This window comes from Amblyomma maculatum, chromosome 6, assembly GCF_055883805.1.
Source record: "Amblyomma maculatum isolate TAMU_Amacu chromosome 6, ASM5588380v1, whole genome shotgun sequence".
Taxonomy (NCBI): domain Eukaryota; kingdom Metazoa; phylum Arthropoda; class Arachnida; order Ixodida; family Ixodidae; genus Amblyomma; species Amblyomma maculatum.
In genome coordinates, this window is record NC_139349.1 from 97288728 (window position 1) to 97315819 (window position 27092).

The 27092-nt window shown below is 45.1% G+C and overlaps 1 long non-coding RNA gene across 1 annotated transcript in view; it reads left to right on the top strand.

The window, feature by feature from the left end:
* Positions 1–1386: 1386 nt before the first annotated feature.
* Positions 1387–27092, top strand: part of LOC146186360 (uncharacterized) — a 238079-nt gene continuing 212373 nt past the window's right edge. The window contains exon 1 of the long non-coding RNA XR_014708101.1: positions 1387–1933. This is a non-coding gene — a long non-coding RNA (uncharacterized LOC146186360). The remainder of the gene's footprint in view (positions 1934–27092) is intronic.

Genomic DNA, 27092 nt, shown 5'->3' on the forward strand with positions numbered 1-27092 from the left:
TCTCATCAAACGAGAAAACAATTGTGAAGGGAGTAAATTAGGAGGACTTTTAAGCTTCGTCTTAAGGGTAGAAGCGATAGTGCCTTTAGAGCCGCCGTTTCATTATGTGAATAAATATTTTTAAGAAATTCGTCATTAGATTATTTAATTTTATAAAACTATATTACAGTAACGTCAGTACAGATCCCAAACATATGTAGGTCGGCATACACACCACAACGCGTTCACTATGTGCCCTCGTATACGCGTTTGGCATCAACGACCCTTCGTGGCCTTCTTGGTAAAGTGCTCTGCCTCGGCGAAGTGCGTTGTTACTTCGCCTTTTGAGGCGCCTCTCATGGCGTTTCCTAAAATATCGGGGAATATAGTTAATTAAACATAGCATATTATCAAATATTGAAAAATAAAAGAACATTCATGGATTTTGAGCTGCGGCTCCACCTGCCATGCAGGTGGTCTGGTTTTGAAACCTAATGGCGACAATTTTTTTTATTGAATTACTTTTATTTTTTTGAAATACACCATTCGAAGAACTTCACCTCTAATTGCGCCTTTTTTTGAGCCCTCCCCTATTTGTTAGTTTCATTTGAGTGTGGGGTGTTTGAAATTCCCGCGCGATGTGATGTGTGGCGTTCAGAAGCTGTCTACTAACCAGTTTCTTTCTCTGCCGCCATCTATACGATAGCTCTGGTTGTTTTTTGGCGGAACGAGCTGAATGCAATACCTTGTAACATAGCGGGTTCGTAGCACTACCACCCACCACGTGGAAGCCTGGCGGTAATATCAGCTCTCACTCGCCTGGGCACGACACTAAAGTGAACATGCCAATTTCTCTGATCAAAAGTACGGGAAACATTTGGACCAGGGCTCATTTAGACGGGTAAGTTTCCGGTTATGAAAGTACGTCTCACGAACGTATGTCGATAGCTAGGGATGAGGGACATCACAAAAACCGCTGAAAATTCCTCATGGGAGAACAGTCCGAATACAACTCGTTCCCTACTATAAAACTATAGGTGACAAAAAAGCACTGTTCTCAAATGGTTCAAGATGGAACTTCTCGATCATCCCGGTATTGAATGCAATTCTCCGAAATACACATCCCACACCAACTTTTCTGCTCCGTTAGAGCTGGGGCAAAGCGAAAACCATGAGACGCAAGCAGAGCTTCCTAGGGACCGCCGAGTAGCTCTGCTCATGAGTGCCAGCAGAACCTGCTCGCTTACTCCAGGGAAACTTCAGCGAATAGCTGGGGAGTTTCTTCGCGCTTCGAGACCGCGAAGGCTATGGGGACTTTCTCTCCCTCACCGCCGTCCGCTGTTCCCCCTCGGAGCCAGCTGGGGATGGACAAGTCGACACGGCCTCGAGTCGCCTCAGCCACGTCTCCCCCAGCCAGTCTCTGTCAGTCCTCGTGGCGAGCGGAGAGGTGCGAGATTGCGATGGTAACGGAGATTTCGGTTAGATATGCCGCGAGCGGTTGCCGCTTGACGTATACGAAGTTCGAACAACACCTTCAAGACTTCGGCTACGGCGCCTGTACAAGTCCACTGTGGAGAAGTATGTTCTTGGAAGAAAGTGCCAAGATGGAAGTCTGCGTCAGCACCCTTAGCGAACAACGGTGCGAGGTTGTTGTACTTGAGGACCTTTACGAAGAGCGCGTCCCCAGCGTTCGAGGCGCGGCGCACCCAATTCAAGAAGCACATTCAAGACAACGGTGATGATTTAAGAATATTCAAAGCTACGACGCAGGAAGTGTGGTGTTGCTGTAACGGGCAGAAATATAGCAGTGTGGTGCCAGCAAGGTCTTCGGTGGCCTGTGTGAAAGGCAGCAGTCGCAACGCTCGTCCAGTGTGGCGCTAAGAAGCGCTTTTGACGCGACCAAAATGGATACGCTGGATTTATTACGGATACCCGAGGACAAACTCTACGAAAGGTTTGTAATATCAGAAACCTACCAAATAGCGAAACTCGAATGACATCCCTGCTTTGCCTATTTCATGTCTTTAATGGTAATGTCCATCGATCAGTTGCCCTGAAAGGCGCGCCAGGATAAGGTGACTTGACAACAGGAACCACATCTATAAATCATCAGATGGGTGCCTAGAATCCTCGACAGTCAGTAAAATTTGACACTTTTTCAAAGAGTTAAAGTGACACGGACGAAGAAATGTTATAAAAAGGACAAGCCGTTCGTGTTGCTTTAGCGCTTTCAAAGAAGTGCCATTGTTACACCGACTAGCCCGATACGCCACCCCGCTGTATACGCCTCTTTGGTGAATTTCGGTTAGCAGTTAGTAGTGATTAGCAAGCTAGGCTAACAACAGTCGTGAGAAAAAGAGTATGGGAAGTTGTTGCCAGAGTGCCTGTTCTCGGCAAACGAGTCAGCACAAAATGTCACGCTCCCTTAGCACGCTGATGCAACCTTCTATACTTATTACCGCTCAGTTTCACTTCATTTTTTTTTTTCTTATAAGGAGGTCCGCAACACTTTAGAGGAAAACTTAGCAGGCGCGGTGTGTCTTTAGGCTTAGAAATGACGCTATACCAGCGAAATATAGCTGTAACACGGGACTCTGCTTCGTTTTACTGGAATGTGTTGAGTCAGTACGAGTGACATATCCTCTTATTTTTAAAGCGGATTAGCGTTGTGTCATAGCACTTGCTCTCGCTTTAGAACCCGTGGAACACAAAGCTAGATAGACAGCGAACGAAACTTCAGCGCTTAAATTTCATTTATTACATGTATACGGTAACGCAGTGTATTTGTATTGGAAAGAATGAAAACCCTTCAGGAGCGCCAAAATTTCAGACGAACAGGTATCGCACAGCACACGGACGCCACTTCGTTTCGATGGAGGCGAAACGAAGTGGCGTCCGTGTGCTGTGCGATGTCAGCGCACGTTAAAGATCCCCAGGTGGTCGAAATTACTCCGTAGCCCTCCACTACGGCCCCCCTTTCTCCCTATCCACTTTCACTCCCACCTTTATCCCTTCCCTTACGGCGCGGTTCAGGTGTCCACAGAGCAAGTGTGACAGATACTGCGCCTTTCCCTTCCTATGAACCAACCAACCAACCAACCAACAGGTAATATTAAAGAGCTTGAGGAGATGAGGACGTGGTAAATTTGAGGCATATGCGACAGGTCTCTGTTCTACGGTGGGTATGGTTATAATGATAGACACATGTAGGCAGTCATGCGAAATGACATCCTCTGAGCGCATTCACGACATGCAGTATTGGCGTTTATATAACTGAAAAAAAAAAAAAAGCCAGAAACGTAAAATTGGCTTTGCCAAGCACTTCTATGACTTTTTTTTGAGCTCATCATGCCGTTCGCAGATGATTTTGGAGGTTTCTCGTACACAGTAGCACTTCACACATACTATGCTTACGTGATATGTTGACGACATAAAATGCTACAATTAGCAGAAACAGAAGTAATTACTTTTTTTTTCATCTGAAAGCATTACTTCACAAGGTAAATAAAAAAAAAAAATTAGCAGGCTAGAATGAAGCCTCGTTTGGCCGACGCTGCCCAATCGGGATGAGAGCATGCGATCGTAACCCAGCCTTTCATGGCCACGCAAGGCGCGTTAGTATGGCTTAACTGGGGAATATGACATGGAAGGCGCGGCAGAAAGATACGAGGACAGAGAACACATGGCCGCCGTCGTCGTCTCTTTCTGCCGCGCCTTTCACGTCAAGTATGTGTGACCAACTGGCTCAAACGTTCACGCTTCTTAATTGGTGAAAGCGGAAATTTGTATCAGTCTCTCCGGGCAACATGGGCAGCATACATCCCGGTCCCTCTCACGAGCGTGTCTCTGGCAGGTGGTAATTAGTAAGTGACATGATAGGGCTCTTTTCTTTGTCTGCTTACATTAAACGTGTGTGTGACGCTATCATCGATGTTATGGGTCACGTGGTTTAACTCGCAACATGATACAGGTGGATACAGTATGGTTTGATATGGACAGCGAGCCTGGTCCCTCGCGGCAGTTGTTGGAGGCTCCGGTACACCCCGCTAAGCGTCGTAAGCAACAACGGGCAAGAATACAGCGACAACGTCATGTGCATCTATCTTCTACACACATAAGCTAAGCCAAAAATAGTGTTTTAGCATCTAATATTTGGTTTGGCCAGGTTTCTTTTTTTTTTTTTCACAACACCTTTTGACATGGCCGTAAGTAGTGTTTTCTCCATATAGGCTCAAACTAGGCTGACGAACTGTCATTATTTTGTATTTCCCGTAAAATCTAAAGCGTACATTAAAGATCTTAAATCGCTTATAGCTCATACGTGATGGTACAGTGGCAGTGACAGCGTAAGCATTAAAGCTTTATTTACATGACACCTCTCCTTGCTGCGAAGACCACATGAGCGGTCCTCTGCAGTCTCGCGTTATTCACTTCCCTTCAGTTTGCAAGAGAAATGAAATCCGATTTACAAAAGTAACATTCGCCATGCATAGTTAAAAGAAAAATTTCAGTTTGATGAATTGGTCAGTTCTATATTGTCACGTGGGGGTGACAAGGTCGATGACACAAATGAAGAGTCAGTGATTGTACTGAAGAAACTCTTTATTGGGCTGACTTGCGCCCGCGAGAAAACTAAGCAACTTGGCACGGCGGCGATAGCAACAAGCGTGCTTGTCGATCATCGAACTAAGAATGCCTGTCGCACACGTCAACGCTCAATTTAAAGGCGGCTCCGAAACATCTAGATAACGTCGCAAACTGTTACTAGCACAACCTGGAACATTGTAGAAACATATGCGACTGGTCGGAATCTCCGAGACAGATCTCGGCGCATCTTGCGCGACAAAGGAACTGATAAAGGTGCGTCCCGCGACATCGAGCATTATCAAACAAAGAATACAGAACTGATACGCGTGCCAAAATCACAGTGATAAGGCCGCAGCCGGCGGCTGTTAGAAAACAACAAATACAGTTTTTTTTAGGTTTCGCGAATATATTAGTAAGAAAGTTTACATGTCTAACCTGATTATTGGAAACGTTCCTCATTAAAAAAAAAAAAAGAAAAAGTCAAAGATGTGATAGTGTAGTGAAGAAAGCGTGGTTCGCGCGACAGCGCTGAGGAAGACAGCTATTGCAGGTGTTGCGTAAATTACGTCGCATTACGTCTTATTGAAAATTTGCGACGCTGGGACTCATACAGCTTGTGCTATGTCAGTGCGCAGCGTGATGTGCCGTCCTACGACACAGTTGAGCCCTGTAAGGTGGTGAGAGGACTGCTCAGTTTGCGGAGTCAAATAGAGATGCAGCGATTATTCACAATCGTGCAGTCGATTTCCCAAGTTTCGTTGCTTACTATTCCCGGTAGCGGTGCAAAAAATTTTGTTTCTGCAGTTACTGAAATTCTTCTTGACCTCAGTAACTTAAAACCAACTTAAGTCTGCTTCGACTGCTGTATAAACGCTGATGTCAAATTTGATGCGTCACGACATAGATGCTTGCCGGCGACACATCATAAAAGCCGCTCCGGTCATATACAATTATGAGAATTCTGGGCAACCTTTGTAAAACAGTACCGCAGCCTAGCCGTGTGCAAGTTCCGAGGTGATTTTGTGACCGCCACCAGTTTCCGCGTTCAAAAGACGTAAATAGGATCTAGCGATCTAGGCAACGGATATCACATTCGCGAATAGCAATAGCAATAGCGCCTTAGCAATAGCGTGGCAAATTTGTGTTGTTTTTTTCGCTTTTAAGATGAGACTTCTCAACAACAAAAAATTTTATTTTCCTGATGAGCTAGTTTCGCGTGAATAATGTGCCTAAAACAAGTTTTCGAAATCAATATATACGCTTTTTGTTCTTTGTTTTTTTACTCAGCACTCTTTCTCTCACCTTTGGACTTTGCCTTTACGTAACGGTTTTCATTTCATGACCTCGTGGCTAGTAAAGCAATACTAAGGGACTAAACGGGGATAAATGAAAATGCGCATGGGTGAGTCGAGATAAGCACTTGGTCTCATAGTATGGTTATGTCTTTCGGAAGAAAATTATTGTATACCTGCGCCAAATTTCCTTGAAAGAAGGGCTCCTCCAAGAAAAAAAAATTGAGTTATCACCTTTGAAGGCCGGAATTTTCATTCTTTTAAAACGACTTTTAGTAAAGCTTTATTAGTTTTCATTTTCTCAGTAGAAATCAAATCTTCAACTTTTTGCTTCTGTTTGTAGGTATGCGGTAGCAAAATAAGCATTTATTGATCGCGAGGTGGATTTCAAATCCGGAAGCTTTTTCTTCTTCTGCTCTATTTTAATCAGACTAATGACAGCAACACCGAAAATGACTTCTTGGTCATCGTTTGGAAATGAATAGCTGTCTAGGCTTGGCTCTAAAATGTGTGTGAACAAAAAAAGTCTACTTTAAGATGTTCGTGACTTTATTACACCTGCTACATTCACTGCAATCAATTCTTATCGGCCTGTCTATTTCGCTGCCACGGCTGTGATCCATTACCTGAACTGTGATAACACCTAGCTCAGTATTCCTGATTTCTTAAATCTGTTGATGACGTTAAGCTCGTTTTCCCCCATTACGGGGGCTTATTGAAGCACATCTGATCGCATTAAAAGCTGCTAGAGCACTCAGATGTGTTTCAATAAGCCCCCGTAATGGGGGAAAACGAGCTTAATATCAACAGATTTAAGAGATCAGGAATACTGAGCTAGGTGTTATCACAGTTCAGGTAATGGATCACAGCCGTGGCAGCGAAATAGACAGGCCGATAAGAATTGATTGCAGTGAATGTAGCAGGTGTAATAAAGTCACGAACATCTTAAAGTAGACTTTTTTTTTTTTTCACACACATTTTAGAGCCAAGCCTAAACAGCTATTCATTTCCAAACGATGACCAGGAAGTCATTTTCGGTTATGCTGTCATTAGTCTGATTAGAATAGAGCAGAAAAAAAAAGCGTTCGGAATTGAAATCCACCTCGCGATCAATAAATGCTTATTTTGCTACCGAATACCTACAAACAGAAGCAAAAAGCTGAAGATACCATCTCCTTTTGTTCTGTGTTATCGTGTTTCGAACCTTGTTGTTTCAGTTACGATTTTGGAGCACTCCACTTGACTCAGCTGGCTCAAATTGTGGGTTTCATTGACTTCCTTGGCATTACATTAATTTACATGGTTCGCATAGTTTCCCCGCAAAAGGACCCCCAACGATACGATATCCATGCACTTGGGTTCGTCAAATATTTTCAACAAAAAATAAACTGAATTTTTCTAAATGTTGGTTTCGTATCAGTACAAGAAGAATTCAATTACGCACACCGTAGCGCATGTCGAAGAACTACCTTTATCTTTTTAAGTTTTCCCTTGCGTATACTTCGGCAGAAGGCGCGCTGCAACTCTGCGCAATGGCCGCATTGTTCCATGGCGATACACCTGTGGCATCTATTCCAACTCATTTTCTTTCACCACCACTTTGTCAAGAAGTGTGAATAGTGGGGCTACAGCCTGCTTAAACCTGACCAGATAAAAAAAAAAGACGAAGAAAAAGAAACACAGCTAAGACAGTGTCATCCGCCAACACAAGAGGTTCCTTAATGCTATGCCTTCGGCGCGATGGTGAAAAGAGAGACGATGTCTTAGTTGTTTTTGATGCGCCGCATGGCCTCTCAGAATTGCAAAATATTTATCCGATGTTCGTTACTAGAAAAACGTCCCCTGAAACGCGAACGGCAGCGCAGAAAAGAAAAAAGGGGGAAATGCTAGTTCATTGTGTCGTTTTCGTTTCATTGAAGCGCTGGATCTTGAAAGCTGCAGTGCAAAATAAACAAAAAAAGGGAAAATAACAGAAATGCTAACATCTTTTTTTGTATTTAGACATCGAACTCCGTACTTACGAAGTGCGTTCCTTTGAAAGGCTTCCGCTTTATACGAGATGCTATGGTAACGAGAGTGGCAAGCTTAATGTCTCCACACTAGAAAATGGTCCTATACGTCGATACTGGGGAACCGGACCGAAAGTTGGTTGCTTACTATACTTAGTCGCTCTGCAGGACATCTTTTGAGTACGAAAATTGGTGCTTCTGTCTCGTTCCGTCCCTTCATTAACAGGACTCATCTCTGCGTTTTGATTATAGCACGCAGGTACTTTCATTCATGCCAGTTTTTCACTGCACTGACTACAAATCGCAGGTTACCAACCTTTGAAGAAAGGTTAGACGTTACTAACAATTTAGTTTCTTCGCCCCAAACTGCCGCATTTAATATAACCTACATGGGCTTTTTTTTTTTTTTTTCACAAATATGTCACAGATCAAAGCCCATGACTCAAGCATAATAGAGCATGATGGACCTGTATTTGGGGTCACAAAACACACGCCTGCACAGAGTACGGCGCCTATTGACCAAGCAGGCTAGTGTCATCCGCCATGTTAAAACGTAGCGACAACCGTTGCACGTTTTACAATATCCTTCACCACTCCTATCATGGTTCGCTGAGGGCTGAAGGATGTAGTACCTGCTGATATTATTCAAATGAGGGAACCCCCTTACATTGATTCCTGCTCGCTCAGTCGTGTCTGATTGGATAGAAAAAATCTGCAAAGACTCCGCCAGTATTATGTTGCGATGCTTGTATCGAACTCCTCTTGCGCTTTTCGAATAGGGTGCCACTAATATAAGCGTTTCATTCTATTAAATCTTAGGCTGCAATTAGAAGTTAATCTCTATTTATTAAAAATTTCGTTTGCTCAAAACTGAATTTCCATTTTCCCAGGCAAAATTTATTTCCTCCAGCTCTACACCAAATTTAAAAAGTTTAGACGTCTCAGCAATCCGGCATCTCCACAAGTTAATATATTGAGCTCTATTTTTTGCTTTCACATCAACGCTGACCAAAAAGTCCGGAAGCCGATCTTTCGGTTAACGTTTAGTCGCGCCTTATTCAGGTAGTTCATGGACTAACGATATGAGTAATACACTCGGGAAACTAATTTTCGGAATAACTAATGCACCTCAGTAGGGTTAGGGACAAAAAAACGAAAACTTGAGTGACTATACTGCCACCTGTGCATTCCTCGTGGATCTGGAAATCTAGTTGACTAATGATCGCTTTTAGATCCGCATTCGCATTTCTGGTTTCTCGAAACAGAAAGCGCTTGTCACAATACCTATAGCGTCACCTAAACAAAACACAACGCATTCACGTCTGCCGCCACGCACTCCGATGCCGATAAGAAGTTCTCAGGGAAAGAGGTGGCAGGGAATAGTTAAACGTCTAAAGCACTTCCTACTCGGTATCTCCGCGGATAACTTCTACGCGGTATGTGACAAATTGCGCGAATACTTAAAACTCCAGTTCGGAAAACTATCTCTCCCTAGAACCTGCCGCATTCTGACTTCCAAATGTTAGCGTGATCAATCAAGCGTGTTTCTAGGCGCAACCCGCACTGCAATCACTATACACCTCCTCCACCACCTCCGTCACACTCCCTGGCGGAGCGCCTCCGAAGAGCCTTTGCTTAATGCTCAAATTACCTGGCAATATTCGAGGATTGCTTACCTTACTCGCCTGTTGCTTTTTCTCGTACCTCGCTTCTTCAGCAACCAACTTTTTCTGTTTTATTTATCCGGAAATATCGCTGTTTTTTCGCTCGGCTGGTGGCGTGCTTCCCTCGAGACATTGTCTAGACGTCCTCATCTGCATGCATTGGCGCAGGCGCTAGGCTTGCGCCTATCCCGCCTCCGAAGAGTTTCTCGGGCGTCTTCGGGCGATCGTTTATCTATCGGGCGAAGACCCTGCTGCAGCTCATCTATCATCCGACACTTTAGTAAACTTTTCGCCCTGCCGAACGGGAGACTAGACGCGTCACTTGCGAAGAGCCCTTTTAACTCCGCTTGGATAGAATAAAGAAAAAAATGTGGAAGAAAAAAAAATGCCGGTTGAAGAAAAAGAATTCCGGGGAAAGTGCGCTTGCTTGGCCAGGAAGCCTCAGCCAAGTCGTTTCGTATACCGTAACATAGGGCGAAAGTGCAGAACTATTGCCGGACGACATTGTGGGAAATAAATCCGTTAATTCTGCAGTGCTGTCAATATATTGCCGGAGAGCAATATTGTTATTGGCATAGGAGTGACAACGCTCACACGAAACGGCAAAATAAACGTATGCAAAAGGTGCAGTGCGTCGACCAGTCCTCAAGTGTATGGGATCGAAGTGAAGTAACTTTGCTCCCTGAAACAGTGCAAAGCAGGAGTTGTCAGAGTTTTTTTTTTTTTTTGTGCATGCAGTTACATACGCATGCTCAGGTTCGTATTATTTACAGGTCTCTGTGCATATGCGACAATTTGTGCCCGTCATTTCGTTTTAACGAAATAACTGCGGAAAGACCTCAGCTGAAACAATTTCATTTGAATTTGAAATATGGGAGTAACAATCACGTCTAAAGTAATTTCCAAATGTGTATCACTCTTATGAACGGCCAAGCGTTATCATGACACGTAGCTGCGCTAGAGTTATAACGCTATATAAGAATAAAAATAAAAGCTGAAAACCCAACCTTTCTGCACCGCGCGTGTATGTATCGGTGACTGTCGAGCTAGGGACAAAAGAACAAACATGTCTGCTCTAGGTACTGCTTCTCTGGAAAAGTTCGTATGGGAGTATTTGGACTTAGCTCCGAGTTTCTGCGCGCCCTCAACGGAGATAGAAACTTCACTATGCCCAAAGTGCCCTTAATTTTCACTTTTTCTTGCCTGAACGCTCCATCACAAGGGAAGAAATTTACTGCACTGCTCCGGGCTTTAATAACGCCACGCGCTCACCTAATAAACTTCGCTGATGGAGCGTGTCGTGCGTCGACAGGACCGGCTGCATCTAATGAAAAATTGGTGTTTGCAAAGCCAGCGTACTCTCACGGAGTTTAATCACTTGATCACGTCTTAAACGTCATAAACGTCAAAGAAATAACCTGCACAACACGCTTCTATAATTAATTACTCCATAGTCATTTCTGTCGTACCCTAGATTAATTTCATTTATCAGCGCATGATCTTGTTTTCGCGTTGGTGGCGAGTGATTACAGGTGGTAATAGGGAAACAAGGGATCAAGGGATGCGGAAACATAAAAGCTACACTTTATATTTGATGAGCAGTACTTCCCTCCTATTAACCGCCACTCCAGTAGAGCTTTTCTGATTCAATAAGTGACGTTGCCCGAAGAGATGATTATACTGTTTAACAAATATATAGCAATCTTACAGTGAGCTTGTGCAAATGTCACAAATACGATTACGAAATAGAATAATCTTCGAATCTAGAATAACCAAATAGAGAGGTGCTTCCCCCTTAGCATGCCTCCTGAACGAGGTGTAGTACCACGCAATGCTTAAATTACACCAGTAAGAAGTTAACTGTGATCATCATTCCCATAAAAGTAACTGCACGCTATAAAGCATCATTAATAGATATGTTTTGGAAACAATAAGTTCGGAATGTATTCATATTACTAAGTATTACTGTTTGGGACTATGCAAAGATCTTGCTAAGAGAGATAGTACGCTTGCTCACCTGAAAATGCGAAGATGCTAACCCAACATTGCAATCGCGATGACTATCTCCGCGAGTGTGATGCTATCACACAAGCGCAAGCTCTTCGATCTCCCATAGTGCTACAAGTTCAGAAGTCCCGCCTAACTGATAAAAAAAAATCACCGTCTTGTTTTACATAAAACAATTATGATAATTGTGTCCGAATGTTGCAGATGACGTTACCACGTCCGCAATAACGATGTTTTCTTACCTTTTGCAAAAACAGACGAATGAACTACCTCGAAAAGGAACAGTTTGAAGCGGTCAGGGCGGATTTGCAACTTTTGGAGCGCCAGAAAATTATTTTAGCCTGGGTCTGAATAAGCACGTTTTGCCAAGTATTTCTGCTGGAGCTCTGTCAACTATGAATACCTTAAGCACAGTTCACAACCCGATGCTTCGCACAATACACAAGATTTAAAACTTTCTTTTATTCCAGATCAATTTCGGGACCTTTACGAAATCACTACTTTACCTGACCACGAAGAGTTTGTCAAATTCAAACGGCATCATTACACCCGCCTTACTCTTCCTTTTTTCACGATGTTCTGAAGCGTTCTAAGTTCCCTGTCTCTTGAATCCGTCTAGAGCTTCGTCCTTTCATCTGTTCTGTCGGCTTGTCTATCCACTTCCTTCACTGACGTTCCCTTCATTCCCATCTCGCTGGCTGTTGACACTGGTCCTCACACGTATTATTGACTGTGGAGATTTTCATGTGTGTTCTTCTCGAAATCCTCCGTAATCTCCAGTGAGTGTAGCTACCCATAATTTGTATCTTTCTTCGGCAGACTAACACTACCCCCCCCCCCCCCCCCTCGTATTTGATCTCGCATCATGCTCCGGTAGATGCAGTCCTTGCGCGAAGCAAGCTGTTGTCCTACGTGCAGTCCTCCAAACAGCTAGCTGCACGTATGCTGCCTTTGAAATTAAGTTCTAGAATTCCTTCTGCCTTCAATATCGTTGCTCACGTCCGCGTTAAGTGGTGTCAAAAACGCATCACTTTGACAGCTGTATGACGAGTGTTCAATGTGAAACTCTTTTCTAGGACATAGCAGACCGTGATAGGCGGGAATGACACGCTAAAATATATCTGTTGACTTCTGCAAGGGTTTCCCCTTAAAGGTGGTGGCTAGCTTTGCGTTCACATGTTAATAATAATTGGTTTACAAGAAAGAAAGCGAGCAGTATCTGCCACACTTTTTCAGCAGACAGCTGAACCACGTCGAAAAGGAAGGGAGGAAGCTAGGAGTGCTAGCGGGAAGAGAGAAAGAGGTGCCATAATGGAGGGTTACAAAGTAATCTCGACCATCTGGGATCCTTAGCAGACACTGACATCGCAGAACACATGGACGACCCGCCGGTTCGTCTCCATCGAAACGCAGCAGCCGGTGGTCAATATTCGTAAGACTTGAAATGATTTCAGCGCCCAGTGTCGGCATGCCGCCGAAGAGGCGGCGAAGCAGAGGGGAACATAGGCGAATCGATGGTTAACTCAAACAGTAAATGAACTTTCGTGGCTCATCGCCTGGTGCCTGCGTTGCCACTGGAACAGTGTATGACACAAATTACTTCCTTCACTCCGCGCTGGATTTGTGGCGCAAAATTGAAAGGGCGCAAAAATATCTTCTCGCACCTCAAAGTCCCTGACACTTGCATGCCAATTAAGTTGCCGCTGGAGCAGCCCGTACGTGAACAAATTTTCCTTTACTCCGCTCTGGCTTGGAGGCTCAAAATTGACAAGCCACAAAACTGTATCTCCCCTCCTGGTGTACACCTCAAAACGCCGTTAACACAAAGGAGAAGATAAAGGATCTCTCACAAAACTGTCACGCTGGACTGCTGAACCGGAGTTCCCGGCTTCGCGAAACGGAGAGGCGTCTGTGTGTTGCGCGAGGGGATCATTAGGCGATTGAAAGTAGCCCTACACTGTGGCACCTCTTCTTTATTTCCCCACCTTCCTCCCCTTACGGCGTGGTTCAGGTGTCCACTGAGAAGTGTGGCAGGTAGTGTGCCGTTCCTTGCTTATAAATCAATGTAAAGTCTTACAAATTCGCTTCTCCGTGGATTCTTCAGAGCGCTGTCAACCAGAAGACGAACCTCTGTCTGCGGCGGTGCATTGTGACAATAAGCCCATTTTCAACAACGTCATTCTATTCGTAGGTGCCTTCCCCGTCAGCACATGAAGGCGTGTCGCTGCAGCAAGGCTGGGTAAATGAAGTCGCTGAGCGTCAAGCATAACGAATAACGGCGAAGCCAGAACTGCCGAGCAATATAGAGCTGGACGATAGGACAGCGCCTGTAATCCACCCACTTCATGCTTTCATCTGCTCCTGATTACGGGAGAACCAGATATTTTCATTTTCGCCTTTTGTCTTGCGCGCATACGTGCTTGGCACAATCATCCTGAGTATTTAATTCACAGCATCATGATAGGTGATAGTTTCGCTTTTCTTATAACTATACGCAACGACGTCGCACCGCGGAATGACTGTAAAACATGCGAACTAAGCGCCACTATATTAGAGTCCGCATTGCTGTTTGGTGCTTGCTATGGTATATTTGACAGCGGTTGTTCATACTGCGAAGAATGTCTTCCACCCTTGGCTTCCACTCACGTGGCCCATTCGTAGCAGTTGTGACTACTGTTTCATCGACCCGGGATGCAATAACTTCTACCGCATGACGTATGGTCGAAAGGGCGTTGTGGGGAATCGCCAAGGTCGCCATCGATAAACCACCTCCACTCCACTATGTTCCACTACAAACAAAAGCAATGCCTGCGAATGGACTGTCGTCTCTTCGGTTGATATCGATCGAATATTGTATCAAATATGACATTTGAGCACTCTGTATATCATGTTTTCGAATAAAATAATGAGAGCATGATATTTGATTCGGTGTCCGAAAATTTGTTATATTCATGCACTTCGATATCCCGGACTGAATCTATAGAGGGACATTTTCAGTCGCAAACTGCGTGGAATTCTAAGCGCAGCCGCTGAATTTCAAATTGTTGCATAAAGTAAAGAAGTGTAAAAATGATCAATTACAAAGATAGTTAACTAAGTTAACCTGTACTCGTTAGTGATTCAAAATGGTTTCGAACAAAGAGCTTTGGGCCCTCGCGGTAAACTTTTCCAATGACGTCATCCTTCGACTCATGGGAATTTTGCAAAGCAAGAAAGACTTAGATAAATTTGCGCGGCAATCACAATGGCTGCTTCATTTAAAGTGGCTCTCTTCGAAACCATCTAACCCGGAGATTCTCCTATATCAGCGATGCTATGGTGTGCCGGAGTTGTCGCAGTCGTTACCGTTCTGGCTCCTGAGCATAGGTGATCGCACTGGCTGCGAATGAAAATTTGTGCCCATCGTTTCTGTCGATGCATTATTATTCGAAATATGCTTCGGCCGTATTCGATGTGGACTAGACATACTATGAATCAATTAATAAATTAAGATACCCTGCACAGACTAGATGGCTATCTAAGAGACTACAGGTGCGTTAGCCTGAGCGAGAGAAAAGAATTATCAGTCTGGGAACCATGTACATGCTATAGCATCTCATGGACAGCATGACCGTTTTATTGCAGTCAAATAGCCATACGGCCGTGCGATCTACATAAGAGGAATCGTTATACATCAATACCCTGACTCACCCGCAACCTGCATTTTCTCTTTCTGAAACTCGTAGGCAATGGCCAAGCCTTTGCGCTGCGTTCGCGGAACCACGCCTGCTAGTTGCGCCTACTAACTTTGTTAAACGTCGGTCAAGCGAGCCGCGCCAGACAGAAACAATCTAAAACGATTACCAAGTCTGGAGGAAGGAGTCTCGGACACCGTGCCCGTACCAGTAGAGAAGGAGGAGGGGGTGACTGTAGAGAATTATAAAAAAAAAAAAAAAAAAAAAAAAAAAAAAAAAAAAAAAAAAAGACCGACTGCACGAGGTCGAGGCTCCTGGGTATATATATCTTGAGTGATTTTTGCGAGGTGACAAAGCCCTCGGGATATGAGGCCGTAATCGCGTCTGGCTCAACGAATGAGGGAGAGGAGGAAGAGGCGGTAGTCCCGCAGACCCGTTTCAGCGCTCTGCCCCCAGGCGGCGTCTGTCTCGCCGGACGCCGGAATTTCGCGGAGAACGGGCGGCGGCGCTTGTCTCGGATCAAGCCGAGCAGCCATTAGTGAATGTATTAGGCGTAATAAGGCGAGATTGCGACCAGCAGTAAAGCGGGGAGGGTGGCCAGACGACGGCGACGACAGCGGCGCCCGAAGGCCGAAAACGTAGCACTGTCGACGGTGGTCCCCATCGGAACGTCTAGCCTGTATGCGCACACCTCAGAAGTTGCGGTTATATTGCCCTTATATCCCCGACCAAACGGCCACTCCGTAATGGCCAGGTAGCGCAGATGCAATGTGTTCGAGAGGGCCATGCAGTATAGTTAGCAGCTGAACGGCGTAGACTGAACATTCGAAGAATGACCAATGGAAACTCGGACCCTCATTCACGACACTTGGCTACGTATACATACCTGTATGTATGTTGCCCCGTCTGGCCAACTCCCAGTATGTAGTGCTCCTGCACGTAGACAGCGACGCGCCTGTATATGTGGGCCCATATGTAGGCGTGTGCTACTATCCTGTATGTATGTAGCTCTGTCTAGCGAACTTGCGTAATGTAGCTTTCCTGTATGTAGCCACCTGTCGCGCATACTGGGACAAAGCGTCTCCTCCTGCACGAACCGGTGTGGACAAAAGTATAAAGGGAGCACGCTAATTCCTTCTAAGAATTTTTCACACGTTACGTAATTGAAACAGGCAGTCGTGGTTTTTGCGAACTGGTAGTAGAGGCCAGTGCCCTTTCACTTGGACAAATATTATTTTCTTATCTCCAGTGCAGTATGCTTGATTTTAATTTGAAGGGAAAAGCGTGCTCCGTTTACTTATGTCCGCACCTGTACCAAACTTCTGTGTGCTACACACATGATGAGCAAGTATGGCCAGGTATGGTCGCCCCGCTTGCCAAGGTTACGAAGGGCCGTAGTCGCAACGCAAGTGACAGTTACAAAAACCACAGTGGTTAGCATCGTAAACAGAAGAGCATGCCTGGAGGGAAAAGGGTCTATGGACTGATCTGGGCCGGACCTTAATCGCCATACGTAAGGATGTAAAAGTGAGTTACTGAAATAGCGCTCTAATAATCCCGAAAAACTGCAAAAACTTGCGTGCACGTATACTGCGATTACGGAAGGCAGGGAGCCAATACCAAATCTAGAGCACACGAGACAGGTCAGCGAACAGACACCAAAGCCATTTTCGTGCATCTTTCTACGCGAAGGGAGGCAAAATTGAGTTAATTTGGCAGTTATTTTTTATATACAGATTACGACTACCTCGCTTACGGAGCAGTAATTATACACCCTCATGCTGGGTGGCCATAAACAATCACGCCGATAGATGTACTAGCCTCTTAGGGAAGCCGACTAGAGTACCACAAAAATTTAGCGTGGGAACATCGCAGTTTCGTCCCATGTTGATTCGGGCTGGGTGCTTGCCAATCGTAAATGTCTACAGTGCTAGCACCAGAAAGAAAGAAAAACGAAGGAATAAACGATAACGGACAGATGTACCCTAAGCTTTATATCGTCTGCTCAGCATTAAGGAAAGGCACTAACAGTCGGCTGGTAGGATACTCTAGCTCGTTGGAAGGTCTGCCATCGTGAGAGCGAACGGGCACTTAGAAATATGTCCCCTTTAATTTCCGGTCGTAGTCCCGGAACAAAGAAAACCGGAGTCATCTATACCGTGTTGCTGTGATGGTCATGTGGGGACTGCAATACGTCAGGCATTAGGTGTAAGAAGATCTCGCAGAGGTTTGAAGCACAGTGCAGCGCAACATGGAGACGAATAACTATTGAATCAGACGCATATTGTATTTTATTTTTGACGTTGAGAGTAGCGCAGAGTAGTTGGAGATATCTTGGAAACATTCGTTAGAATTGGACTAATTTAATTAGGCACACCGTTTTGACAAGTCGCATTCAAAGGTTCATCAAAGGTTCAGAATCCAGGCGATTTGCTTCGGAGTCACGGCGGGTGGCTCGTAGTGAATTCCCAGTGTCTTAGACGCTCCTCAGGGTAAGAGGCTACTTGGTCCTGTCCTCTGCAATGTTTAGTATTTCCAAGAACGCTAATCCCCACTACACGGCTCTGAAAGAAACCCTCTGGACTCTAAACTTTTGACAAAGTCCGTGCGTTATCGTTTCAATCCACTCGTTTAACTATTCACATCGCCTGGTCACCACGAATCATTACCGGCATTGCTTGCTAATAAGCCAACCTGAAATCAGTTAAGTCTGCAGAAAAAAAAAAAAAAACAGTGGTTTCGTTAACACACACAAAAAAAAAGAAAAAAAAACCTAAGGGGTAATTTCCCAGGTGTAATTTTCTTCCCTCGACAATGGATAGCTAGTACGCCAAGCATGGAACTCCGGCGAATCACCGCAGCCTGCGGAATTCGAGCAATCTTACACTGATAGCAGGAAGAGTAAGCTCGCAACGAGGAAAGCGAGCCGAAAATACTCCTCTCTTCTTTGAAGAGATTCTCCGAAGGTATACTTCGGGTCAGGGGTGAGCGCCTGGCCTTCCGCAAGCAGTAGGAGCGACAGCGCTCTCTTGTTCATGCCTGTCATGCAGTCCTGAGATTCTTGGCAGAGAACCGGCTCCTTCGTCTCCCGTCTTCAGCCAAGCATGAAGAGCGGCCCTTGTAAAGGAGTCGACCGGTTACCTACCAGCCGAAACTTTCGAGCCCAGCACAAAGCCTGCAAAATCAGTCGCGTGTCCGGGATACAGATGCAGTGGCTGGGGTTTGGAGGGACGTTGTGTCGTTTATTAGTGTGTGCGCCACCACATTACTATAGCTTTTCTTTCTGTATTTTATCGTAGATTGTTAGTGCTGGACTGTTCCTGTATATTGCTTCAGCCCGGAACAGCATAGTGATGTATTGAGGTCTCAGCAACGCGTAAACTGAATTCAATGTTTGTTTGTTTTTTCTTCTCCTATTTCACCTTGGAACTGCATAGTGACCACGCGCCAACTGAATTAAATAATATAATAAATTGGTTCACAGGAAGGGAAAGGTGCAGTAACTGTCACACTTGCTCTGTGGACACCCGAACCGCGCCGTAAGGGAAGGGAGGAAGGTGGGAATGAAAGTGGAAAGAGAGAAAGAGGAGCCGTAGTGGAGGGCTACGGAGTAATTTCGACCACCTGGGGATCTTTAACGTGCGCTGACATCGCACAGCACACGGACGCCTCTTCGTTTCGCCTCCATCGAAACGCAGCCGCCGCGGTCGGGTTCGAACCCGGGAACTCCGGCACAGTAGTCGGGCGTCTTACCACTGCACCACCCCGGCGGGGCGACCAACTGAATTCAATGTTACTTTCTTTTTTCTCCTCTTCCCCCCTTTTCTTCCTCAAATCGGGAAAGCATATGTTCTCCCTTTCTCGCTTCTCTCTAAAAAAAAATATAATCTTTTGTGTGACGTTTGATTCGTTTGAGCTAGCCATTGAGCGTATAATCCGCAAAACGGGACAAATTGAAGCTCTCCTGCGAAAACAGAAGTCCCAAAAAGGCAACTTTAAAAAATTGCTTTTTCTGAGATCATTGTAGAATCTGCTCTGGAGAAATGCGTAAGCCTGTTCCTGTTCCTATAAGGCGGTTCCTGGCCCTACTGGGCTGGGACGGTAGGTCAGCGCCGCTTGCGGCGGGTGCCAGCCTGCCACCGAATTTTTATCTGCTGTACGCCGTCATTGCACCCGCCACCATTTAGATGGTGGACGACGGCTGTTGCGGCGCGCGTCTTTCTCCCCCTCTTCTTTTTCTTTCTTCTCTACTTTCTTCTGTCCGCACGAGGCAGCGGAGGTGGCTCAGCTACAGGGCCAGTAGCAGGCCCGTGCACTTTCTTTTCCTTCTTACAGCCACAGCAACATCATGTGTCAGTGAGATTCCGCGAGTGACAGATACTGCGCCTTTCATTTTCTGTAAACATATTAAAGAATGCCGGTGAACTTTGATACGTACAACGGAACGCTGATTGTGTTCGACAAAGGGCGCGCGATGTACCATGTACAGTAGAAACGATCATGCTTTCGCATTTCTGCGTGATACACGTGACCAGATGTTGAGGACTGAAACCAGTCGTTGGCTGGCAGTCATCTAGGCACCCAATTACACACGTAATTGGATCTAATTAATTGCCTAAGTAACCCACGTCAACTGTTTTGTCACTTGCACACCTTTCCTTGAAGCTCTATCTAATGGTACCATTATTTTGTTGCGAAAGCAGCACTACGCTTGTCGTCGAGCCATTTCGTGTGGCACACAGCATGGGCCAAGCTGCGCATGCGCTAGGAGCCGCGTGACGTCAGAGGCAGCAGCTGGTGTGTCGGAGCTGCCGTAGCGGCCGCGCGCTCCGCCGGTGCCGAAGTGACGTCATAACCACAGCCGGTGCCACCTGCGCATCACTCACCATTTGTTGTGCGGGAAAGAGGTGTGTGTGGTGTATATAAGCTAGGAGCACGTGGCCAGAATCGACCAACTATACCCGACATCGGCGGCTGCGTTTCGATGGAGGCGAAACGAAGAGGCGTCCGTGTGCTGTGCGATGTCAGCGCACGTTAAAGATCCCCAGGTGGTCGAAATTACTCCGTAGCCCACCACTGCGGCTCCTCTTTCTCTCTATCCACTTTCACTCCCACCTTCCTCCCTTCCTTACGGCGCGGCGCGGTTCAGGTGTCCACAGCTGCAAGTGTGACAGATACTGCGCCTTTCCATTCCTATGAACCCCTTATTATTATTATTATGGAGGACAGCCCGGCCGCTGCTCAGAGCGTAGCCTAAGCTATCTTAAGCGTTGATTTCTAAGCTATCCTAAGCTGTTGATTTCGCAAGTAAACAAGGTATAACCGGAGATAACCAAAGCCAATTTTTCTCTGATATACAAACTAGTTCCTCTTTTACAGCCCCGACAAGGTCACATCCATGCGAAACCCGCCTACATAGCAATACAATGCTGACGCATTAAAATGTATATGTATTATCTAAGAGTTGAAATTTGTCGCTAACAATGATCGAGAAGGGGTCCTAGAGCAAGTGTTAAATTGAATTAGAGTAAAGAGAAATACCCGGAGTTCTCTTTAATAAGTGTCTTCATATCGCTTATTATAAGCCCGCGCCTTCAGCTATGAGCAGATTATTCTAATTTAGGGGGAGGGGGGGAATGAAATCGTGTTAGAGGATAGGATAGGGCACAGTAACTCTCCCGTCTTAGTGGACGCCCAGACTGCGCCTTCAAGGAAAGAATGAAATAAAGTGAAAGGAAAAAGAAGTGCCGAAATAATTTCGACCACCTAGCGTTCTTAAATGGGCCCTGACATCGTACAGTACAACGGCTCCTTTTGCGTGTTGCCTCCCTTTGGCTTAGTTTATAGGATTTAACGCCCAGAGGAACCACGGTTATGAATGGGAACCGCGTCCTTGGGCTTAATAGCCGAACTAATTTAAAGCCACTACGTTTGCCCTTTTTTTTTTTTTTTATCAGAGCTATACGAACCCTTTGTACCAATTGTCGAATGATAGAAGCGGTCCCTTTTTTTGTGGTTACCTTAGTACGAGGCAGGTGATGTTTAGACATCTGTAATTATTCTCTTCCTATATGGCAAAATAGTTCCGCCAACAATAAAACATTGATTGTTTGTTTTCTTATATATTTCACCGAAATAACATCATCTCTGATATTGTGTTGTCGTCACATAGAAATGAGTGGAGCTGAGTGTATATGAAATTAACTTAATGAAAAAGTTGGGCACAACGTGACACAACTTTGCCAAATCATCGTCTTTATTTTTTTTTATTCGCAGATGTCAAAAACCAAATGCTTCAAAAAAAAAAAATGAAAGCTCTGGTATCATGTTCAGCAAATTTGAAACAATCAAGTTACCAGAAATACATATAATGATTTATTGACATTTAAAACTTCAAAATATCGCCGTTCCAAAATTAAAATATTACTGATGCATGCAATGAATTCATAAAAGTTGGCTTCGCAGACATATATATGAGAACCTATAGAAATGACAGGTGCACCCCATAGACCGAAAATGACACCGTTTTGTTCCATGATCCATTACAGTCTGTACACGCTATATCGTCGAGCTATGTACCGTAGCCTGGCTAGGGAACATTATTTTTTCTTTTTTTATTAGCTTGGGATATTGTAGTACCTATTTTCTGTTAGTGCTGCCAGAGTTGCTGCCATCTCGCTTAGCATTACTTAACTGGCATGCGACATGGTTTGATATGCAGAGCGTACCAGAACACGGGATTATAAATATCCACAAATAGCTGCTCATGCAAGCCGGACAGAGCTGGAAGCTTCGAAAGTCTTCTTATGCAGTTCTTGCCTTGCATATTCGCAAATGGTCTTTCCTCTTCTATAGTGGCTGAATTTGCCGCTATCTGCGCATGTCCAGAGCATTATTCGTGTCTTTGGCTCACCGGTTGGCATTGAGTGTTTTCCTTTTATACGTTCGAGCTATCTCACGGAGCAAAGAAACAAGCACGGAGCTTATGAGCAAGCAATAAATTCGTTACATCTATTTATTTGATGCATCCGGACCATCCGAATGACGCGTCTTGCCCCACAAGCATATATAGCCTGCTACTAAAATGATTCTCTCTTCATTACCGAATGCCTAAAGATTCTCAAGATTCGTCTAAGAAAGGATAAATAATTAACTGTAAAAAATGAGCATTTTCGTTAATTTAGGGCGCCGGGTTGATTGAGCTGCGGAGTTTTAAAAATTGTGCGTGCAAAATGTCGCGCCTTTTCAACCACTTTCTCGCTCACCAAGAGGGACAGCTCAATTCCTTACTCTGCTTTCAAGAATATAATCCGTGGAGCTTTGAGCACTGCTTTAGTGGACATGCTGCGGGTCGTACCTGAAAATATTTATTTAACCTAGGTGCTGTTTGATGAGCCAGAGGGCTTGAAGTCATTAAATGCCTCTTTTTATCCTGTGTCGCTTTTCGTCTGACTGTCCCCAACTTTTGTCTACACCTGTACATTCTATAGCAGGGTCCATCTGTACCATCCGATGTACGCGCACTGCAATACAGAGGACTGTCCTGCTGATGTTCAATGAACCTTTTTTTGTTATAACTACGGCAGCGTAGCCTAAATAAATATGGCCGACAATACCAGTTACCATGAAGAGCGGTGTACGAATTACCGTACACGTGTTAAACGGTCTCAACGTGAACATGCAGAAAGCGTAAATTATCCCTCGCATCAAGAAATGTTGAATAGATGTAATCTTCGATGAGAAGGCAAAACCTGTCGAAATCGGCGGCGCCGACATGCTTGCGTTTTAGGTGCGAGCGATAATAGGAGATAACCCGTCATTAAATCACCTCCGTGTCACGAGCGAGACACGTATTAAAATACCTATAGCACAGGGCTGCGTGGGAAACCCGGTGCCTGCAACCAGGGACTTGCAAGCGGCCAAACTGCGTCATGAGCGTTACGAAAAGAAGCAGAACGATCTTCCCTCGATCGCTCGGTTTATGAGTCACGTTAAACGAATAGCACTCGGACAAGCATCAGTCAGAAAACAAAATAAAAAACAAAAACAGGCAGAGCCAGGTCCACTTCGTTGGCAGACTTCCGTTTACGCAGATTTGGGGATCAGCCCCGTACACATCCGTGCATCCACGTAGCTCGTGCAAAAGCCCAGCCCTTCGGCCCTTTCTGTGGAGAGGTGGCTAACATCTTTCAAATGGTCTGGGCATGTCAGCTAAATCCTTCTCTTACCCATAACCCCTTCCCCTACCCGAGAGGACTGGGAGGCGGCCCTGCTCGGCTGCCTGGATTTAGCAGCACAAGCGCTGGTGCAGCAAGCTCGTGTGGCGGCCCAGGCCAATGGAGTCCCGGAATAAGGGACTCCACATTGTATTGTAACGGGAGCGGTCCACTAGGGATGGCTCCCCAAGTAGCTTCTCCTTTTGTAATAAATGCTTTCCACCACCACCAGCAGCAGTATAGATACTTGTTCGGTAGTTTTTCTGTGCTGCTTGCCTTCAGCTCCAGCGGCTGTAGAATGAGCCAGCCAGGGGCATTCATTCATCACTGTGTGCGTGCGTTCGTGTGCGTGCGTTCGTGTGCGTGCGTTCGTGTGCGTGCGTGTGTGTGTGTGTGTGTGTGCGTGTGTGTGTGTGCGTGCGTGCGTGTGCGTGTGTGTGTGTGCGTGCGTGCGTGTGCGTGTGTGTGTGTGTGTGTGTGTGTGTGTGTGTGTGTGTGTGTGTGTGTGTGTGTGTGTGTGTGTGTGTGTGTGTGTGTGTGTGTGTGTGTGTGTGTGTGTGTGTGTGTGTGTGTGTGTGTGTGTGTGTGTGTGTGTGTGTGTGTGTGTGTGTGTGTGTGTGTGTGTGTGTGTGTGTGTGTGTGTGTGTGTGTGTGTGTGTGTGTGTGTGTGTGTGTGTGTGTGTGTGTGTGTGTGTGTGTGTGTGTGTGTGTGTGTGTGTGTGTGTGTGTGTGTGTGTGTGTGTGTGTGTGTGTGTGTGTGTGTGTGTGTGCGTGCGTGCGTGCGTGCGTGCGTGCGTGCGTGCGTGCGTGTGTGTGTGTTTAAGCAGTTATCCTTCGCGCATTCGCTCACGTCGAAAAAATTGACGTCATCCTGGCGAAACCACCGCGAGTAATGACGCCATCATATAAATGTGCAACGCGTGAAAGCCCACTGAACGCTTTCGGAAGAGTACGTTTCTTATGCTCGGTATTTCGAGCCGCATTGAAAAACATTAAAAAACAAGAAAAAAAAATCTCGGTTTCAAAAACAACATTACCCACAAAAATAAAATTTAAGAACGCTGATTAGTTAATTTTAATTTCTATGTCGTAACCAATAAGATCATTAACATGCATATTATACGCCTTGCTGTATATCTCAATCGCACAGACCGCTTCAGCATGGTACCACTGAACGTTTATATACCGGATGTTTTTATAATCTGCAAACTGTTTAAAAATATAAATGACTTTAGAGGGGGGCTATGGCTTCCATCAGGTAAGAGGTAGAATGTTTTAACTAGCTCGCTAATAAATTATTAACGCTATTCAAGTTTCTTAATTTTTATTTGAGGAGGTCTGTTGTACTTGCAGAAGTCTAGCTCGTCCTCCAGATAGTATAGCCAAGAAGAAATTTCATGAAAACAAGAGTCGTAGCGCACGTTACAAGATCCACACATGTGAATCTGATAGGCAGATACACATCGTAACAAAGCACCGGCGGCACATCCTGCGTAGATCAATCAGCCAATGCGCTACTTGATGCCGGATTACTAGCGAAATAAATGCGTGCATTACGTGCCGATGCAGTGAGGTCACGTTCCAAGCGAAGTTCACAACGAACCGCCGTGCACACATCTGGCTCTCAAGTGATGCCAGCACAGTGACGAAATTTATGGAGGGAGCGATGTATACTAACGACGACAAAAGTTTCGAAGCCGCATCATCAGGAATCGTACAATATCTCTGGTGTTAGCCGATGTCTGAAGACCAGGCTTAACGATCTCAAAGTCGGACTCTCCTGTTGTGACATCTATAGTGAAACCAAGAGATCGCGTAAAATGTGGCGCTTCCGACGCCAAATTTCTATTCCTCGTGCCTCGAAACTTTTGTCCACAATTGCATATCATACGCGCTGTGTTACTGTGTGAAGCCGCCTGTCAGGCTGACATTTGTGGGCCTTGTAACGCGTGCTACAATTTTATTCAAGAAAACATTTCCCTCGGATCTTCTATTTAGAGGACGAGCACCAATTCTGCAAATACAACAGAACCCTAAAATTAAAGTAAAATGTTATTTAACGTATTTAACAGATTAGCTAATTGAAGCAGACTGCTTCTTACATTGCTTGGTTCGGTTCATTTGTTTTACCTTTCACAGCGACCTAAGCTATGAAAGATGCCGTCGCAACTTGTCAGAGGCGACAACTCTTCTGTCAAAGGGCGAACATATTGGTGCCAGCATATAATCGGCTGTATCAGAACTTCAGACGTCTAGATTTTTCTTTTTCGCTAGTCTAATCAGTTTCAGGGCGAATATAGATTAGTCCCCGTAGCCAACAAACTTTTATTCAATTAGTATGACCTATGCCTTGAAATCAGCATTAATAATGAACAGCCCTTAAACAGCATTAATAGCGTTTCTCGTGAGCATTTCCGCTTGGTTTCTTTTTTTTTTTTTTTCTTGCTGCTACATGCCGTATGATATGCTTATGCCCTGATCAAGAAGACTTTCTTTCCGGAATTTAGTGACATATATATAAGCTGATTAAGATTTGCGTCCGATAGGCACTGGCAAATCAAATACGCTGAAATAAACCGTAGACATGCGCGATACGCCTGGTTCAACAGTTGGTACCCAGCCCTCCTCATGGAAAATTGTTGGATGTTTTTCGTCGGCGGCTAGAAGAATGATGTTATTCTTTCCGTAATACAATTCTGTCAGTACCGGTAAGCATGAAGATACAATCGGCGTAGATGCCCTCTATAGACATGTATACATGCAGAGCCTAGTGTTCGGCACAGGAGAGATTAACGAGCCCTTTGATCACTAAATGATTTCTGAAGTTGCTAACGTGAAAAGCGGGTTCAGTAGTCTGTTAATATTTTACCGCTAGCAATCAGTGTGATAACGAAAATTGCAGTGTTTATCCGGATTCACGAAAACTATTACGTTACAAATGACCTCGAGTCTTCGTTCAAATTTAAGAAGGCGACATGCACGCACACGTGCTGAAACATGCTCGAGAAGCTTTGGCAAGATAAAGTCGGTTCTGCATTGCGATTGAATTGTTCACCTTCGAGATATACCACCAGCTAACGAAGCAGCCAAGTCAAATATCCTGCGATTAACGGTTAGTGCTTGGGTACCTTGGCGAAACGGACCCAATTATGTTTTCGCGCCATCTCGTGACAGCGAAGTGCTTGTATCTTCATACCGAAACAAGCGAGAGGTACATCTCCGTCAAACGCGCTCGGGGTAGACGGTTTTCTTTGCACGTGTACTGCGTTTAGCTGACGGCGTACCCTTAGAAGCAAAAAATATATTGAAAATGACAGTTGTTTTGTTTTGTTTTCTTTTTTTATTATTGCCGAGATTATCAGTGGTCAAGTTGGAGTGACACTTAAGCTTCGTCTTTAAAGGTATGATGCGATAGCGGCAATAACAAACGTCAGCGGCACCCTTTGCGGTTTCTCGTTTGCGTACATAAAGTACATGTTCACCTTATTTTTTGCCTCTAATATATCAACAAATTCCTTTAAGCACACAATCCAACGCTACCACGTTGTCCGACGACCGCACTAAAGCAAAGGTCCGTTTTAAGCAAGCCTTACGAACTTACGTGTCTGCATGGCCGAGTAGCCTAGCCTGATGGTGACTAGGCATCCAAGGAGCTTGAAAGGTT